Source organism: Macaca mulatta, chromosome 8, assembly GCF_049350105.2.
Source record: "Macaca mulatta isolate MMU2019108-1 chromosome 8, T2T-MMU8v2.0, whole genome shotgun sequence".
Taxonomy (NCBI): Eukaryota; Metazoa; Chordata; class Mammalia; order Primates; family Cercopithecidae; genus Macaca; species Macaca mulatta.
In genome coordinates this window covers 20,318,092-20,337,657 of record NC_133413.1, presented here as the reverse complement: position 1 = coordinate 20,337,657, position 19,566 = coordinate 20,318,092, and the positions used below count along the sequence as shown (strand labels likewise).

The window sequence follows — 19,566 nt, the reverse complement described above, 5'->3', positions numbered from 1 at the left end:
AGAGAATGGTGTGAACCCAGGAGCCGGAGCTTGCAGGGAGCCGAGATTGCACCACTGCACTCTAGCCTGGGCGACAGAGCAAGATTCTGTCTCAAAAAAAAAAAAAAGAGTACCTATAGCTAGAAGAGAAAAATTGTTAATGCTCCTACCCACCACAAACCAAAGATAAATGTTTGAGGCGCATATCCCAATTACCCTCTCTTGATCATTGCACATTGTTGTATATATGTGTCAAATGAACACACATACCCCTAAAGTATGTACAACTATGATACACCAAATAAAAATACAAAAAGGGAAAAAAGAGTACCAATTAAGGTGAAGATATGCTACCAATAAGCTAACATTCTATATGATTTCCATCTTATAACTCTTAGAACAACTCATAAAGTAGGTTACCTACATACATATACACACACCAAAAAATTTCCTCCATCACCAGAAACAGTTGATGTTTTCAAGTCATCCAGAAGAATGTGGATCTGAGAGATAGAGACAATTCCAATCTATTTCAAGATGATCTTAAACATGTAGAAAGACCTGTCGGTTACAAATTGATTATTTCAGCCTTCCTCTACAGATGGACAAGTTATTGGTGTAAATACATGGCAGCCGTAAATATCAGTCGGAGTATCTGAAGTCAGTCCCAGGTCTCCTGGGAAACATTCTGCCTTGGGAAGTAAAATGCTGAAACTAATGGAGTCTTAAAGGGGTTTTGTTTTTGCCTTTTTTTGTTTTCATTTCTTTCATGTAATTTCACATAATTTTCACATAATTTGTAGGCAAAAATCCCAAGAGCCATAAATGGTCCTGTGAACATAGTATTTCACACCAGTGACATTTTCATGTTTTTTTGTCAGACTGAAAAGAGCTAAGATGAAATATTGTTCATAAATCTCCACTTTGTAAGGTTTTTGCTCCCTCGGGAAAGCTGATGGCTATGCAATTGTAAAGGTCTTATATTTGGCAAATATTAAAGCAGATATTCAGTTAAAGTCATACTCCAAATACTACTGCATAAATCAGTGCACCGAAAGAAAGTTCACATTGACAGACACATGTGTATATCCTTTAAACATCTTGGAACTTACTCTGCACTACAAGGAAGCCACTTTTTTGTTGCCTTCAATAGTGGAAGACTTCACTTAAATGATGGGACTAGTACATACACATCTGGTTTAACTGGACTGCACTATGAATGATCAGCTTACCCTATTGATAATCAATGTGATTTTTCTGTGCTGTGTAAGAGGTTTCTTGATACATAGTATGTTTTAAATTGTGTAAGCTTCATAAAGCGGCTTGTTGAAATAGGCTACTGTATATGAGTTTAAAATTTATAGCAAGCTGAATGAGACTCATATTGTCGTTGAAATTATTTATACCAACTCAAGATACACAGCATTTCTTGTGACCCAAAAAAAACTATTTTACTTACAGTATGCAAGATAAAAATGTTTCATGTGGCCAGGTGCAGTGACTTGCACCTGTAATCTCAGAATTTGGGGAGGTCAAGGCAGGAAGATCACTTGAGCCCAGGAATTTGAGACCAAGCTGGACAACATAGAGTGATCCTGTCTCTACGGGGGAAAAAAAAAATTGCAATTAGCCAGGCTTGTTGGAACACACCTGTGGTCTCAGCTACTTGGGAGGCTGAGGTGAGAGGATCACTTAAGCCAGGAGGTTGAGGCTGCAATGAGCCATGATCACACCACTGCACTCCCACCTGGGTGATAGAGTAAGACCCTGTCTCAAAATAAATAAATACATAAAATGTTGTTTTATGCAATTACAGAGTTTTAAATTTCCGAAGACATTAGAGATTATAACATCAGTACAGATATATAAACTGAGGGCTGGAGATGTAAAGTGACTCTTCCCAGGTTGGATCACAAGATGGTGGCATTGTGTCACCTTCACTCCAATGTTCTGAATCTCAGTCCAGCATCCTTTCTGCTCTAGTATTTGCTCACACCTAGACAGAAGGAAAGAAAGAAAAGACCAAAAGGAAGAAAAAGACTGAAGAAAAGGAAGGTGCAGTATTCTATGTATTGGTCTTTAGTGTGATGGTGTGAAACCCATTGTCTTTGAGTTGAGAGGTCTTGAGGCTTGGCTTCTGTTACTGGTTTTCCCCTAGCATGTCTACTAAGAGGCCAAGTTGTGCTTATGCTTGTTCTTAGCTCCGGAAGCAAATTGTTGATTTTCTGAAATACCGTTTTCAGGTTAATTAGAAGTGGAGCAGAAAGGTTTAAGCATGGGAGATAGCCTCTCACCAGTGTTCACAGTGTTTCAGCAGTATGTTGTATCTTTAAAAGCTTGATCCTGAAGAAACAACCATACTCTAGAAAGTATGTCATTTTTTCCTATTACTAATAATGTATGTGATAACTTATTCATAGGAATCTGTAAAATATTCTTATTTCTGGAAACCGATATGATAAATTCTGGACTTCATGTACCTTTTAAATTACATCTAAGTGATTATGAGGTCTGTTTGTAAAGGGAAACAGGGAAAGTTGCCACATTATTGTCTGGGTTTGGTTTTTACAATGTATATTATCTTTAATGTTAATATAACAGTCCCAAAAGATGATAGCTAATTTCAGGTTCCATTTCTCTAGTTCTTGGCCTAGGAAAATGAAAACAAGGTTTGACTGAAATAAGATTCTGTTCAAATGCCCTTATAAATGAGGAAGCCTCACATGATTGGGTTTTTTTCAGGGATTTTATTGTTGATTAACTGCTAATGGGGGAGAATTTATAGTTGAGAATAATTTCTAAAAGTTAGTCACTTACCAATGGGCTTAGCAAAAAAAGGAAAATATGGGAGCAGAATCTATAGCTTGATTTTTTTTGAAGGGCTTCATTATTGTCTGTACAATGTGTTACTGGGAAAAACCCTAATGAACTTTGGCTTAAATACTGGTAATAACTAAAACTGCTCATTCTCCCAGTCTGACCACCCACCCATTCCGTAGCCTACCTTGCCTATCCTAAAGTTTACAATGAATTTATTTTTATATCATTTGAATTATTTATCCTGTATTGCCCAGCAGTCTTTATGCTACCTGAAATTTTTACCAGAAATGACAGACATTCCAGCAAATATTTTCTAAGGGCACTGTCCTTCATATAGAGTATTCGACCAAGTGAGTAGAAGGTTAGTCAAACTCATTAAATACAAGTCCACAGTTTTCACTACACTCTATGAATTTTTATCAGCATGAAAATAAGTTCAAGAAAGAAATGTTAGGTCATCTTGCCTCATTGTGACTAGCTGTCTTCATTTGGGTAGGCTACATTCCTGTAGTAAATGGTCTCAAATTGTTGGCTGGCTCAAACACAGAGTAAGTTTGTTTCTTGTTTACACGGTTATCAAAGCTAGATATTCCTGGTGAACAGATTGCTTCTTTTTGCAAAAATATAGCAGCCTCTTTCCATTTTGTGGCATCATCATCTTTGGGGACTTACGAATTTTTCTGTATTTGGCCTGTAAAAGTAAAACGAGTACTGGTTCTTAAAAAGCTTGGCCTGGAAGTGGCACACATTGCTTTCACTCACATTCCTTATTAGGAATCTAGTTGCAAGGGATGCTGAGAAACAGTCTCGGTGTTCTCAGCACCGAGAAACAACCCTGTACCATGGGAGGAAGAAGGGATTTCGGTAGACAAACAGGCATCACTGCTGCACCAGGTAACCTTTTCAGTCATTTCCTTATGAGCCTGGTTGAGTGGGGTTTCATCTTTGGGTCTTCAGATGGATTGATATTAATATGGTTTTACTATCTCTCATTGATGTTAATTTTAAATGATAGTGTTTCTACATATTTTCTAGAAAAAGCTAGTTTTTTTATTGAAACTTATATGTTATTATCGTTCCCATATATAAAAGCTAATACAGAACTCCTTAATCCTAATTAAACAGATTAGTTTGAAATCAATACACCTACTTCTGACAAAGAAGCAACATAGATACACCATCTTGGATGTTACTTGTATGATTATAGGTATATCTGTTTGCTATTGCTGCTGTATCAAATTACCATAAACTTGTTGTCTTAACACAAATATATTAGCTCATAGGCCTGAAGATCTCAAGTCCAAAATGGGTTGGCATGGCTGTGTTCCTTCTGGAGGCCTGAGGGGAGAATCTGTTTGCTTGTCTTTTCCAGCTTCTAAAAGCTGTCTGTATTCTTTGGCTCATGACCCCCTTTCTCCTTAAAATCTCTTTTTCCCTTCTGCTTCTGTCATCCCATCTTCTCTGACTGTGAACCTCCAACCTGTCTTGTTAGAACCCTGTAAGGCTGAGCATGATGGCTTGTACCTGTAATCTTGCACTTCGGGAGGCCAAGGCAGGAGGATCACTTGAGCCCAGGAGTTAGAGACCAACCTGGACAATATAAAGAGACCTCATCTCTAGAAAAATTTTTTTAAAAATGTTAAAACTAGGTGGGCGCAGGGGCGTGTGCCTATAGACCTACCTACTTGAAAGGTTAAAGCAGGAGGCTCAGTTGAGCCTAGGAGTTCGAGGTTACAGTGAGCTATGATTGCACCACTGCACTTGAGCCTGGACAACAGAGTGAGACCTTATCTCTAAAAAAAACAAAAACGAAAACACATCCTGTGTGCCCACTGACACAACCCACAGTAATCTCCTCTCCTTAAGTTCGTTAACTTAATCAAATCTGCAAATTCTCTTTTGACATATAATATTCACAGAGTAATGTAAACATCTTGTGATCCGGGAGTTAGGACGTGGACATCTTTAGGGGGACCATTATTCAACTTTCCACAATAAATAAATGATGTACAGACTTTTTCTCAGAGAAAAGCGATGCAACGATGAAATGGATTTTTGGTTGCTTTTCAGAAAACAATTTGCTGATCAGACTGTGCTGTGCAATGACAAAATGTTGATGCCAGAAGGAACTGTAGAGGTTATTTCATCCAAGACTCACATTTCCTGGATGAGGAATCCAGGGCCCCTAAAAATTGATAGATTCTTGCCCAGAGGTTGTTCACCCAGTCACAGGCAGAGCTTTGGGACCGTCTGGGGATTTTAAGATAAAGTTGGAGAGAAGGTGCCATGTTCTTTTCTTAGAAGTCCATTTAAGGCATTTTTTTCTTTAAGTAACACTAATATTCTAGAATACAAAATGTTCCCAAGTCGACTTCTGATAGCAAGGAAATGTTTTAGTGAATCATGGACCTCAGACCTTAATATCGTATATAAAATAAATAATTCTGTATAATGTTCTGCAAAGCACTCTTGTTTCAATAGACTGTCAGTGAGATGTGCTCTATATATGTGTATATATATGTACTTTTTTTTTTTTCCTGACATGGAGTCTCGCTCTCTCGCCCAGGCTATGGGCTCTATATTTAAGAGAAAATGTTTTGAGTTTTACCACTTGTCAAGCATGTTGTTGGCTAGTCGAGAGTGGATGGTAAAAGTACTGGAAATTCTCTTATCTCATTCTCTACCCTCTCCCCCTTGCTGTGCTACCCAGTATTGTAACCATGTGGCTATCGAGCAGTTAATAACTGGGTAGTCCAAACTGATATATTCTGGGAGTATAAAATATACACCAGATTTCAAAGACTCCGTACAGAAAAAAAAAAAAGTAAAATATCTCATTGTTTTTATTGATTACATATTGAAATAACTTTTTAAAATTTTGATAAAATAGAAATAAAGTCTTACTCTGTTGCCTAGGCTGGGCTCAAACCCCTGGGCTCAAGTGATCCTTCCACGTTGGCCCTGCAAAGTGCTGGGATTATAGACATGAGCTACCATGCCTGGCCTGAAATGGTAACATTTTGGATATATGGGGCAAACAAGATACATCGTTAAAGTTAATTTTACTTGTTTTCTTCTTACACATTGTAATGAGGTTACTAGAAATTTTAAGTTATTATGTGGCTTTTATAGACTTCTATTGGACAGTACTATTCTACACTTTTCCCCAGCTCTAATGATGTTCCGATTTGAGGCACATTACTGCTTCCTTATCCTATGAGAATCTTAGAACTGGCACAGTAAAAATAGAGTATTTCTTATTTGTATTGACGAGCTAGGAAGTTCATCGTATCTTGATGAGTGACTGTGATACTTATTATAATGTAGTAAGACCTTGATAATTCTGGGGAAAATGCAATTAGTAATACCTGAATTAAAGAATAATTTAAAAGAAATGCACTTTTATTTGCTCCTGGGAATGTATCTTAACACAAGCTGAGCGATGTGCTGCTTAGTAAAACAGGCCATGCAGAGTAATCGAAAGAGCCTAGTCTTGAGGATCCGAGTAGATTCGACATTGAATCCAAGCTCTTGTCTTAGCTGAAAAGCTTTAGATAAGTTAACTACTTTCTCTAAAACCATCTATAAAATGAGACTGATCATATCTATTCAATAGTGTTTGTCATAAGTATTAAATGAGATAATGTGAAGTTTCCGGCCTATATGAAATTCCCCGGGGAACAGAGTGAGTCGTATGGAGGTGAGGAGGAGGTAGAAAGGAAGCACGACTGGGCACAGAGGAACGGACGGTTATGCTGTCTCAACAAAGGCCTCTGTGATCCTTGCAGAGCTCCGAAACCGGAGGTGGGTGGAGAAAGAGAGGCATCGACACATCCTCAGATGCAGGTCCTCTCTCCCATGACCCTGGGCCAGGCAGCTTTCTTCATCTCAGGGCAGTTCTCAGAGACAGCTGCCAGGTGAGGCTGGATGAGCCCTTCATTCCTGAAGGGGCGTCTGGGCAGCTCAGTACAGAGTCTACCCAAGAATGTTCATTCCCCCCACTCCTGTTACCAGCTTCATTACAAATGAGTCCAGGGCACTGTTCTGGTCACTTGAAGTTACCATTGTTAATTTATCCATTTGACTTGTTTCGTACTCGTTCTTGTTACAAACAGTATTTTTTAACTCGTCCCTTTGAGTTTCTGTCATGGTCTTTCTAGACTATTACAGACTAGGTCTGTATAGTCTTTCTAGACTATAGTCCTCAGAAAAGAACTGTGAGGGTACGAGGTAGGTAAATTCAACTTTACCAGATAATGTCAAATTATTTTCTGGTATGTGTATATACCCAGGAGGAGCAAACCAGTTGAGATTGGTGTCCTCAAAAGTTTTAATGGTGATGGTTATGTTCTGTTTCACATATGTGGAGGAACGTTTAAGGGTGTTTTTTATTATTTCTAATATCTTGTGTAAATATTATATGTATGGTTTTTTATGTGTCATTTATTACATAATAAAAATGCCTCTTAAGGGGGAATAGATCAAAGTTATCCATAGTCCTATGGAATCGTTCAGGGGTCTTTTGACAAACACAGAAGAAATCTAACAGCTTGTTTCTAAAGTATTTGGTATACTACTCAGTTTGGTTTATGACATACAACAGGAGGCACGAAAGATGCTCTTATCTTTTTACTTCATGCATGCACTTCCCTGTCTGCAAGGCTCATTTGGGGCTGGCAGGTATCAATGACTGTTGTGTCTGCAGTTTCCTCTAAGAGAGGTTAAGATTTCATTTAGATTGTCAGCCTTCACCTAGCCAGCCCAAGTTGTGATCTCAATATTACTGTAATATTAGCTCTCATCAGGCCTTTGTCGTTGCTGTTCTTTGCAAGGAAGCGTTCTCTAGTCTAGTCTTTCTTTAGTCTTCTAGACTAAAGATCCCTAGGAGAAGGGGAAGGGGTAGTTTTACCCCTAGAGAATTTGGGAATTGCACAGCCTGACTCTGGTCCCTTTTTGTCTTCGAGTCTCTTTTTTTCCTTTCCATTTATTGTTTCCTTCTTATATAAAAATATATTCCATTTTTTTAAATATCTAAGAGTTAGTATTTTTATGCTGTAATTTTCCTCCATACCCTTGGCCACCTCCAAGGACCCCTTGAATCAATACTACCGCATGAAAACAGTTCCATTTATCAGAATAATTTTTTTTTCTTCAGTAGAGATAGGGTTTTGCTGTGTTGCCCAGGCTGGTCTTGAGCTCCTGAGCTCAAGTGCTCAAGTGATCTGCCTATCTTGGCTTCCCAAAGTGCTGGGATTACACATGTGAACCCACTGCACCCAGCCTATCAAAGTAGTAATTTGAATTTCTTTTTTTTTTTTTTTTTTTTGAGGCGGAGTCTCACTCTGTCGCCCAGGCTGGAGTGCAGTGGCTGGATCTCAGCTCACTGCAAGCTCCGCCTCCCAGCTTTACGCCATTCTCCTGCCTCAGCCTCCCGAGTAGCTGGGACCACAGGCGCCCGCCACCTCGCCCGGCTAGTTTTTTGTATTTTTTAGTAGAGACGGGGTTTCACCGTGTTAGCCAGGATGGTCTCGATCTCCTGACCTCGTGATCCGCCCGTCTCGGCCTCCCAAAGTGCTGGGATTACAGGCTTGAGCCACCGCGCCCGGCCTTGAATTTCTTATTTAAGAAGTGAAAGAAGTTTCCATCAAGAGAAGGAACTTCACTTTTTCTTTTTTGTCACCCAGGCTGGAGTGCAGTGGCGCCATCTCTGCTCACTGCAAGCTCCACCTCCCGGGTCCACGCCATTCTCCTGCCTCAGCCTCCCGAGTAGCTGGGACTACAGGCGCCCGCCACCACACCTGGCTAATTTTTGTATTTTTAGTAGAGATGAGGTTTCGCCGTGTTAGCCAGGATAGTCTGATCTCCTGACCTCGTGATCCACCCGCCTCGACCTCCCAAAGTGTTGGGATTATAGACGTGAGCCACCGCTCCTGGCCGGAACTTCATTTTTTACTTAGTTCTGTGGACTGTCTTCTCCAGAGGCTTAGGGAACACTGTGGTGGTAGCAGATGAGGAGAGTTGGCAGGCAGGTTAGGGCTCAGGTGGTGTGGTGGGCAGGTGTTTAAGGGACCAGGAACATTTTACTGATGATTATTTACTGTTTGGTGCCTCAGGCTTGAGTAGGTACCAGTGTCGTCTTAATCTTTGTCACTGAAACAAAACACTGGCTTGAGGTGCTTTAGTTACCTTACTGTTTGATGACGCTTGGACAGGACTATTTTCAGATCCCACATTCACAGATCTTTCCTAGCATTCACGGTCCGGTGTTAATACCCATCGTCACAAATATGCTTCTTACCTATCAGATACCATGCTAAACCCTTCATCTTTGTTGGCCCTCCACCATCTAATATAAGTCATTGGTAATAGCCAGGATTCCTGCTCCAAAAACATGGAAACTGACCTTTAATAACCAAAGAGTAAAAAGGAATCTATTGAAAGGTCATCAGGTAGTTCACAAAACGGAGGAGCAGCTGTTTTGAGGACCATAGTAGAAAAAAAGACATGAACCAAGGAGGCTCACTGCAGAGGGAAGTGCCACTTTGCTTCTGTAGGAAAAGTACGGGGCTAATAGCCTGCAGTTGCCACCATAACTGCAACGGGGATTTGTCACTGACTGAGTCTTTACGCCACTTTTTTGAGAGCATCAAATGGCCAGGCTTAGGTCACATGGCTTATACCTTTGTTGCCAGCTTACAGGGATAGGGAGTATCTGAAGATTTCTGCTAAAGCAGGATATTGTTTTGGTGAGTAGCCTAAAATCAACAAATTTTAATACAGCATGTTTCCCCCTGTTTTTAAGTGAAATACAGAGAATTTAAGGAATATACTCAACGTCACTGACCAGTCAATGACGAAGCCAAGATAGGAACACAGATCTGTCTGGCTCATAGCCATTGCACTTTGGTGCCACCTTACATGCTGTTGACCTGGTAGAAACCACGATCTGGGGCTTGGCCACACTGAAATTTGAATGAGGCACAGTATTACATAGCAAATCTGTTGGGTTTGTTTGTTGTATTTAAGGTCGTATGTGTCAAGCTGGTCTGATTCATAGAATCCCTACTCATTGAGGGGTAGCAGCAGTATAACCAGCAGTTGGGGGAAACGTGTGTGAAATAGCCCTGTCTCCTCCAAATTTTGTCATGTTCTGCTCTAATTGAGAAGTTCATCATCTCCATGTTTTACATATATAGCCTGGCCCTTACATATTTCAGAATCTGTTTCAGATTTTTCTAAACCCTTCAGGGATTTACTTGAGGCTGAGCTAATACCAGTCCAAACTCCCACCTGGACATTCTACCCCCAGCAGTGAATTTCTGCCACCCCAGAGCTTCGCTTTGGTATTAAAATTTGAATTTTAATTGTTCCCCAACTATCTATTTTCCATCCTTTAATTCCAGAGAGACCTTACCCAGTGAGGAGTTAAAATAACATGTATGTAATATAGGTAGTTTGGTTTACTGCCCTTTTGAATATAAAGGCCAAAAATACATTTGGTTACAGAAAATGTGCCCAAAGTAACAATTCTTGCAGCTAGCCCAAACATCAGTTACTGGGAAGAAAAAAAATGAATAGTCCCCTCAAAATTCCAATCAGATTGTGTTACTACTTTTTTTGGGGGGTGGGGGAGCGGAGTCTCGCTCTGTTGCCCAGGCTTGGAGTGCAGTGGTGCAATCTCGGCTCACTGCAAGCCCTCCCCGGTTCATGCCATTCTCTTGCCTCAGCCTCCTGAGTAGCTGGGACTACAGGCGTCCACCACCAAGCCTGGCTATTTTTTTGTATTTTTAGTATAGATGGGGTTTCACTGTGTTAACCAGGATGGTCTCGATCTCTTGACCTCATGATCCACCTGCCTTGGCCTCCCAAAGTGCTGAGATTACAGGCATGAGCCACCGCACCCGGCCCTGTTACTACTTTTTAAAGTCCCTTTGATAGCTTTTCATCATCCTTAAGAAAGCCTCTCATCATCCTTTTTTTTTTTTTTTTTTGAGACGGAGTCTTGCTCTGTCGCCCGGGCTGGAGTGCAGTGGCCAGATCTCAGCTCACTGCAAGCTTCGCCTCCCGGGTTTACGCCATTCTTCTGCCTCAGCCTCCCGAGTAGCTGGGACTACAGGCGCCCACCACCTCGTCCAGCTAGTTTTTTGTATTTTTTTATTAGAGAGGGAGTTTCACCGTGTTAGCCAGGATGGTTTCGATCTCCTGACCTCTTAATCCACCCATCTCGGCCTCCCAACATCCTTCTTAAATATATCTCTCAGCTCTCACTCCATTATGGCCTCACTGGTTTTCTTTTGGTTGTTCCTGGTTTTACCTTTTACCCCTCCATCACAGGGCCTTGGCACAGACTGCTGTTCCCTGTTTTCTCCTGTTCATTCTTCAGATCCTGCCTCGCTTCCTAAAGTCCTCAGGGAAGCCTTCCCAGACTTCCTTAAGGTCAGGCCCATTCCAGTTGCTGTCAGAGACTTCCAGAGCTGCAGTACCTTGTGATTCTCTTCTATTGTATTGGCACAATTACTGTTTTACATTTATTTGGGGGATTATTTGATTATTAATTACTGATTGATTAATGTCTATCTCAATGTCAGCTCAGTGGGAACAGGAGTCTCTCTGGATTTGCTTAATATTTTATTCCTCATGCCTGGCACAGTGAATGAGGGAAATTAAAATGTTGAACAGAACTTAAACAGATGTTTTGTCTTTTGCAGTATAGAGCTTACAAGTTACTCTTACATTGTACCAAATGGTCACCTTTTTTTGGTGAAACGAAATATGGCTTGACATTATTAAGGACTGATAGAAATTCATAAGTGCCCCAGACTACCAAGCAAACTAATCCAAGAAATGGAAAGTGAAATGTTGGTGATTTTAGAGGACTTTTGATAAATGAAAATGAGACAGCAAAAAGTGGCTCCCTTTCTGTCTCTGTTCAAATAATCTTTTTTGGAAAAAATGCAACTAGGGTCATGTACTTTGATCAGCATTGTTTTTTACTTAGAGGATAATTTGTCTTTGATGTGAAGCACAAAGGCAGGGATCTCTGATCATTGAATTCCCTCCTAGATTCAATGATTGGCATGTATTAGGCACTTAGGGAATATTTGTTGAGTTGACACTAGATGTTAGAGATAATTATGGACGGGCTTATTGGATTAGCTTTTGGAACAGAGTATTTTCTCAGCGCTCACCCTCTCATATACAATTATTGGTTTACTCATCTGGATGAACAGCTTTGGGGGCTGTGAAATAGCATTTCTGTATTTGCATTTTGTATTTACTTTGTGCTAGAATTAAGACTACCTTCTCATAGCACAGAAAGAAGAGTTTATAATGCCTCAGGTATATAGGATAAGTTTTTCTACTCTCCAGAAGGCCCTGTAGCTTCATGGTTTTGTGTTTCTTTTCCATATGATAGTTGGAAAAGTCTGAGCTGACTGTGGCATTGTCAGCTATACAGAGTTAAGTGTATGAACACACAGAGGCCGTCTTTGTTCTGCATTGTCCGTACTTCTAAATAGCAAATCTTATGCATGACTCTGGTCTAAAACATCTTACATGACTGGTCTTGTTCATGAGGGGGAAAAAATGAGTTTTTTTTTTCAGGTTTGAAACTATTTCACTTATACGGGTGTTCCCCCTGCCTAAAGAATGTTATTCCATTCGAAATGTAAGAAGGTTCTATTTAAAGATTTTTTCCCCCATCCTGTTGCTTTGTATGTTTAAGGAACAGATGGAACCAAAAGCATATGATGCTCCAGGAAGATTGAAGGCTGCTGGAGTGAGGTGATGTGTCCTTATAGGTTGTACAAATCATAGGATTTTTTTTGTTTTGTTTTTTTACTTCTTTTTTTTTTTTTTTTTTTTTTTTTTGAGACGGAGTCTCGCTCTGTCACCCAGGCTGGAGTGCAGTGGCACGATCTCGGCTCACTGCAAGCTCCGCCTCCCGGGTTCACGCCATTCTCCTGCCTCAGCCTCCCGAGTAGCTGGGACTACAGGCGCCCACAACCGCGCCCGGCTAATTTTTTGTATTTTTAGTAGAGACGGGGTTTCACCGTGGTCTCGATCTCCTGACCTTGTGATCCGCCCGCCTCGGCCTCCCAAAGTGCTGGGATTACAGGCGTGAGCCACCGCGCCCGGCGTGTTTTTTTACTTCTAACCGCCAGTTCTAGTGGTTGTTCATTAAGATTGATTTAGGTTACATTCTAGTGATGCCTTACGGACTAAGGAAATCCGTAGCCCCACTGCTAGAAAAAACTTTGCAGTTTTGTGTCCAATTGAGATGGGTAAAGACAAGGCTTATTGGACCTTTCTGAAAAGGGGCAGGGGAAGTAAAGGGAAGGGGCTGTGAAACTGGCTCAGCAAGCTGGGATTGAAGGATAAGGGACCAGACAGCGAGGAAGAGGTAGCCCGGCACTGTAGGCCAAGTGTTTATTCTGGGAGAAAGGGTCTGAGTCCCGTTTAGGAAAGCAGTGGTGTGTCCATCAAGGTGGTAGGTTAGTGACACATGGCAGCAGGGTTCTGGTGCAGACTCAGATGTCAGGCGGTGGAGCCTGTGTCAGGCCTCATGTGGCTGGACCATCTGGGGAATAAGAATCTAGTCCTGGGTTATAGAGTGTTAGAAGCAGCTAGGCTGCTACCATCTGCTGGGGTTCAAAATAGATCCCTAGACTAGAAAAGTATTAGCTAGGAAGGCCTGGAAGGAGACAGGAAAAATAAAGCAGTAAGTTTTGATCTATTGTATCTGTTTTCCTCATGATTATTTGTGTGTTTACGTATCCTTGACAGTAGTAGCTATCATTCTCTGTAAGATTAACTTGCTTTGTAGTCATGTTACTGCATGGAAAGGAATAGCACTGAGAGAATGGAAGGATGCGTACCTCACTCCTGCTAGGCCAAGGATGGGGAGCTGTCACATACTTTTCAGGACTCCAAGACCAGTTCCTACGCTATTGGTACAGTTGATTTTTTTTTTTTTTTCGTGTCTCCTTTTCGTAGTTCTTATAAGTAGCTGGCCTCTACGTCACTTCTAGAGTCAGTCTCCCAGCCTTGAACTTTCCATTTCAAGATAACCTTTCCAGCCTTAATGCAGTCTGAAAAGATGTGTGTTCATGGAATATTTAGCTTTCAAGAAACAAATAGCATAGAAGGAAAAAAAAAAAAAAAAACTTCTGTATTGTCAATTAAGAAACCTGGGCACAAGTCTCAGTTTGGTCACTTCATAGTCATGAGCGCTCCTGCACAAGTCACTTTGTTTCTGTGTCTCAGGAGTCATCTATAGAATGAAAAGATTGAAGATTATTCTTTCTGAGGCCTCTCGCAGCTCTAATCATAAGTCCAAATGAATGGTCTAGAAAAGAATTAATCATTAACATCTTTATAACAGCAGCACTAGCCTCTTGAATATGTCGGGCCACGTGACAAACATGGACAGAAAATCTTGGTGAACCCCTGCCCTCTCACTCCCAAATCAGCCTTCTGTCACTTTACTGTGTTTCAGTACAAGCAAATGTAATCTGAGGAACCTAGGGAAAGTCATGAGAGCCTTTTGAAATAACTGAGTGTGACAACCGCCATTCTGTTCTGAAAATAAGCTGAGGCTGAGTTCCTCTTGACGCCTCATGCCTCTCTTCCCTCCCCGGTCCTTCTTGGTATCCTGCGAATTGTACCTCTAGACAACTGGTATTTATAATTCATTTCCACTTTAGCTTCTCTGCAGAGTTTATACCTCAGTCTTCAGCTCTTTCTCCTAGTTGTACTATGACATTTTCTTAGCAAAGAGGGAAGCATCTGCCTGGGTGCCGTTTGAGACTATTCTGTTGACTTCACTTGGGATCTGAAAGCCTTTCAGTTCATTGATACTCTGAAGATATTCATCATTATAATCACGGCAACAGCATTTCTTGTTCTTTCTACCTCCCACCCCTGACTGAATGTGAGCTGCTTAAAGCTGGGGGCCTGATGGTATTAGCGTTGTGTGTCCCCAGCATCTGGTACCTAGTAGACACACCAAAAAAGGGTATTGAGTTCATTTCTCTGGTACTCTTTTGAGAGGCCGAGAGAGTTTTTCTGATGACCATAACCAGGTCCCTTGTTAGAAGCCTTTCAGGGCTTATCTACCAAATGGTGTCCTTAGAGAAAGCATCAGAAGGTGAAGCACCAGTTTCCAGCCTTCCACTTAATTAGTTTGCTTCATTAAATTTCTCCTGCTATTTTGATGTGTTATGGAAGTCACCTTCACTTTCTGCTAAAGCTTTTGTGGAAAGTTATTTTGTACATTTAAACAGCTGCTTCTCTCCAGGAAGCCTGCTCTTATTTTACAGCAAGCAGGCTCGGCTGTCTCTGTACAGGCTGGCTCGTGTCTATCAGTGGTCAAGGCCTCAGAGCCAGATGGGGCAGGACAGGGTCATCCAACACGTCTTTGAAGTGATTATTTCATATTGAATCTAGTTGTGAACCCCATATGTACCTAACACCATGATTGTTGGTGATAAGAAATAATGTAGGAGGAAGAAAATAAGACTTGTTCAGAAGACAATTGGAAAACCATATTGTTTAAACGTTAGGATGTGATACATTGCAGGCACATTATTCACTGCATCATTATTGTAGCAGAAGATTGCAGACTAAATGTCCAATAATAAGACCCTGATAAAATATGATACACATCCACATGCTGGAATACTATGCTGCTATTAACAAGAGTAAGGTGACTTCGTATGTGATAATGTAACAGGATTTTGATAAGGGATAAAAGAGCAAGAAATAGCAAGAAGGCCAGGTACAGTGGCTCACACCCGTAATCCCAGCACTTTGGGAGGCCAAGGCAGGAGTATCATTTAAGACCAGGAGTTTGAGACTGGCCTGGGCAGCATGGCAAGACCCTATTTCTACCAAAAAAAAAAAAAAAAAAAAAGCCTGACGTGATCGTTCCAGGTGCATGCCTGTAGTCCTAGCTACTCGGGAGGCTCAGGCACGAGGATCACTTGAGTCCAGGATCTTTGCTTATAGCTGCATCACTGCACTGCAGCCTGAGCGACAGAACAGGACCCTATCTCCAAAATAAAAATAAAAATAGCAAAAATAGACCAAGCGCAGTGGCTCACTTTGGGAGGCAGAGGAGGGCGGATCACCTGAGGTTAGGAGTTTAAGACCAGCCTGGCCAACATGGTGAAACCCCATCTCTACTAAAAATACAAAAATTAGCCAGGCATGGTGGTGGGTGCCTGTCATCCCAGCTACTCGGGAGGCTGAGGCAAGGAGAATTGCTTGAACCTGGGAGGCAGAGGTTACAGTGAGCCAAGATCATGCCACTGCCCTCCAGCCTGGGCGATGGAGCGAGACTCCATCTCAAAAAAAAAAAAAAAATAGCAAAAATATATATCATGCTTCCATTTATAGTCCATGAGAAGAAAAGGGATGGGCGAGTACACACACGCAAACCCACACACACACGTGCACACACGCAGACCCACACACACACGTGCACACACGCAGACCCACACACACACGTGCACACACGCAAACCCACACACACACGTGCACACACACACACATGTGGATGGATTATCATTATCTCTAGAAGGGTGCATAGGAAACTGGGAACAGTTCTTGTTTCTGGGCAGAGGGACTGAACGGGAAACTGGTATGGGAAGGAAACAAATTTCACTGCATACTTTTTTTGTATAGTTAGGGAAAAAAAAATCATTCTATATTTACTGTACTCATTTTTTCAGGAAAAAAAAAAAAACTGCTCAATTTTCTTTTTTTACGACAAAGTCTCACTCTGTCACCCAGGCTGGAGTGCGGTTGTATGATCACAGCTCACTACAACCTCAACCTCCTGGGCTCAGGTGATCCTCCCACCCCAGCCTCTGGAGTAGTCAGGACCACAGGTGCTCACCATCATGCCCGGCTAATTTTTGTATTATTTGTAGAGATGGGTTTTTCATTGTGTTGCCCAGACTGGTCTTGAACAGTTGGACTCATGCGATTTGCCCGCCTTGGCCTCCCAAAGTGCTGGGATGACAGGAGTGAGCCACTGCACCCGTCCTAAATTTTCTTTAAAAGAAAGTCGAATGACATGAGAGCCGATAGAGAAGGGAAACTTGCTGTATATTTAAAGTGGTTTCTTTATTTGACAGGTGATCATTGAGCTCCTGCTCGTTACCAGGTTCTGTTGTGGGCTCTGAGATGCAGGTGATTTCAAACAGCTATGAGTGCCCTGAAGTCACAGAAGTAGGGGTTTTGGTGGTGAATGAATGGTTAGGGTGGAGCAGGGCTGCTGTTTAAGGAAGGAGAGTTAAAGAAAGTCCTTTTGGGAAAAAGATATTGAGCTGACTGCTGAATGAGGAGAAGCCAGCTTAGTAGGGAATCAGGATGGGGCAACAGAGTTCCGGACAGGATGATAGCAGATGGAGGGTCATTCCGGAAAGCTTCAGAAAGGAGGCAAGCTTGTGTTCTATGCATCGGCTGAGTGGAAGCTAAAGTCCCATGCAGTCATGGGACATACTCAGATATGTCACAGGCGTTATCTGCTGTGAGACTGCTAGCAGCATTGTAGGGGTTCTCTTCACTCTGTCCATGTAGAAATATGTGTTCTGGAACAGAAAGTAAAAGGCAGGAGCAGAAGAAAGCTTTCTGTCCCTGACTTGCAGAAAAGCTCATGGCAGGTTTAAAAAAGACAGGGCAATGCACACAGCTGTACTGTGAGGGACACGGCATGGCTCCTTGTATATCATGCAAGAATGTGAATGCTGGCTCCGTGATAGCGTCCTGAACCCACCTTCCTTGTCTGTAAAGTAGGGATCGCAATACTACCTCAACCCACTTCGCAGAATTGTCAAGTTGAGAATCAAAACAAGAGAACAAGTAGCTTCCGTAAAGTATTAGGTGTTAAACAGATCGATGAAAGTGGTTATTAGTGGAGACAATACAGGAGTGACGTCAGTTGCGTCAGTTGCGCAGTCTTTGGGTAGAGATGGCGTCCTTCTGCTAAACCTCCCAGAAATGGCATGTATCAGATTCCATTTCTGTACATGCTAGCATGTGGTTTTAGTTTTTGTTGTTGTTGTTTGTTTGTTTGTTTGTTTTTTAATCTAACCGTTTTGGTGGAGAAAAGAAAATAAAGTTTATCAGGAGATATTTTTATAACTCCTCATTATGATGACTGACAAATATCTGAAGGACTTGTTTCTTTTAAACCCGTGCTCTGTCTTTATCCCCACACAGAGGCAGGCGCTCATGTCTTACACCGGACTTTGTGAATTTTTCTCTTGATTATGGTACTAGTTTCTTACTGGGTTCCACCTGAAGCTTACTTTTGTTAACTGGAGATCTTTACCTGTAGAATCATCATCTGCTTAAGTTAGAAAGAACTAAGTCTATTCCAAATGATCAATTTTACTTAACTGCTACGGTACACCACGTTTTATGTCTTTGGAACATGCTTTGTAAAATACTAACTTTACAGAGTTTTTCTTAACTCTAAGAAACAGTTATTTGGTAGCTTCGGTTTCCTGAGAGAGGAAAATACACCTCAAAGGACAGGAGAGCCCCCAAGATCTTCCAGAACCTATAATCTATTATTATTTTAGATGGTAACATTTTACCAATATTAATGTCTTTGTCTTCTTTATAGCACAGTAGAAGCACCAAGTGCTTTAAAAATAGGAAATGAAAAGTAAAAATTATAAAGGAGGTGGGAAGAAAGCCCCTGTCATGAGGATGCAACAAAACCCAAGGCTCAAACATCACCCTTTCCTGGGCCTGTTGACAGTAGAGGGAAACAGTTTCCTGACTTTAAAACATAACTTTAGTCATTATAGTTTAAGAATTACTTTAAAACATCTTTAAAAAATTAATTACCTCAAATAATGCTCAAGAACATCAGTGTGTTGCAAAATGTGAACATTGGTACATTGTAAAAACAAAGTGTATAAATTCTTGAGTTGTAAAGGAAAAGTTTAAATGTGAGGGGTGGGATGGATTGAGGCCAACCTTTTTTCCCAGAGTGGTCTTTATAAACGGTGTTTAGGTTTTGTTATTTATACTAACATGAAAGCCTCCTTTATCTGGAGAACACGCTTATGTGGCTGAGCCTCTGTCCCTCGGATGCCAGATAGTGAGGCGTTGCAATCCTGAGTAGTATGCTGAAAATTCACTTCATGTGTCAGGAGCTAAAATGGTCTTGTTTTCTAGCAATCTCCAGTTTGTGAGTCGTACTCAGAGGCTTGCATGTTGCTGTGTACACTGACAGAACGTTGATGGCTTTTGGAAAGGCTGCTCGCTCCTTACTGCCCAGAGTTAGTTTTACTGGTCTCACTCTGTGCCATATTGAAAGTTAACCTGTGCTAACCCCCTAGTCATTTTCTCAGTCTCCCAGAGAGGTAGCAGAACATCTTTATTCTGGATTTACCATCCACACTGACATAATTCCTGTTTAAATATCTGGCTGTCATAGTCTAAGGTCATAAGAAACATTTAATTCTTCAGAATGGCAATACAATTTGAATTGCTGTCAAACAGTGTGTGACCTGAAACGGGAAAGAAAGGAAAATTATTGATCATTGAGATGCCTTTGTGTCTCGCATCGTTTCACTAGCCTGTAATTAATTGAGCCTTTTGACGTCCATCCATATTTTTTTTTCCTCCTTTTGGAAATTCAGCTGCGTTCCCACCCCACATGGTGCCTTAGAGATTACTTGAGACTTTTATTTGTGGTATCTCTATTTTGTTGTTGGCATTAATGAGCTTACTGCACAATATCAC

The 19,566-nt window shown here is 41.3% G+C and overlaps 1 protein-coding gene across 6 annotated transcripts in view; it reads left to right on the top strand.

Moving 5' to 3' along the window:
* PSD3 (pleckstrin and Sec7 domain containing 3) overlaps window positions 1-19,566 on the top strand; it is a 696,970-nt gene that overhangs the window by 535,528 nt on the left and 141,876 nt on the right. The gene's annotated exons all lie outside the window — the stretch shown is intronic.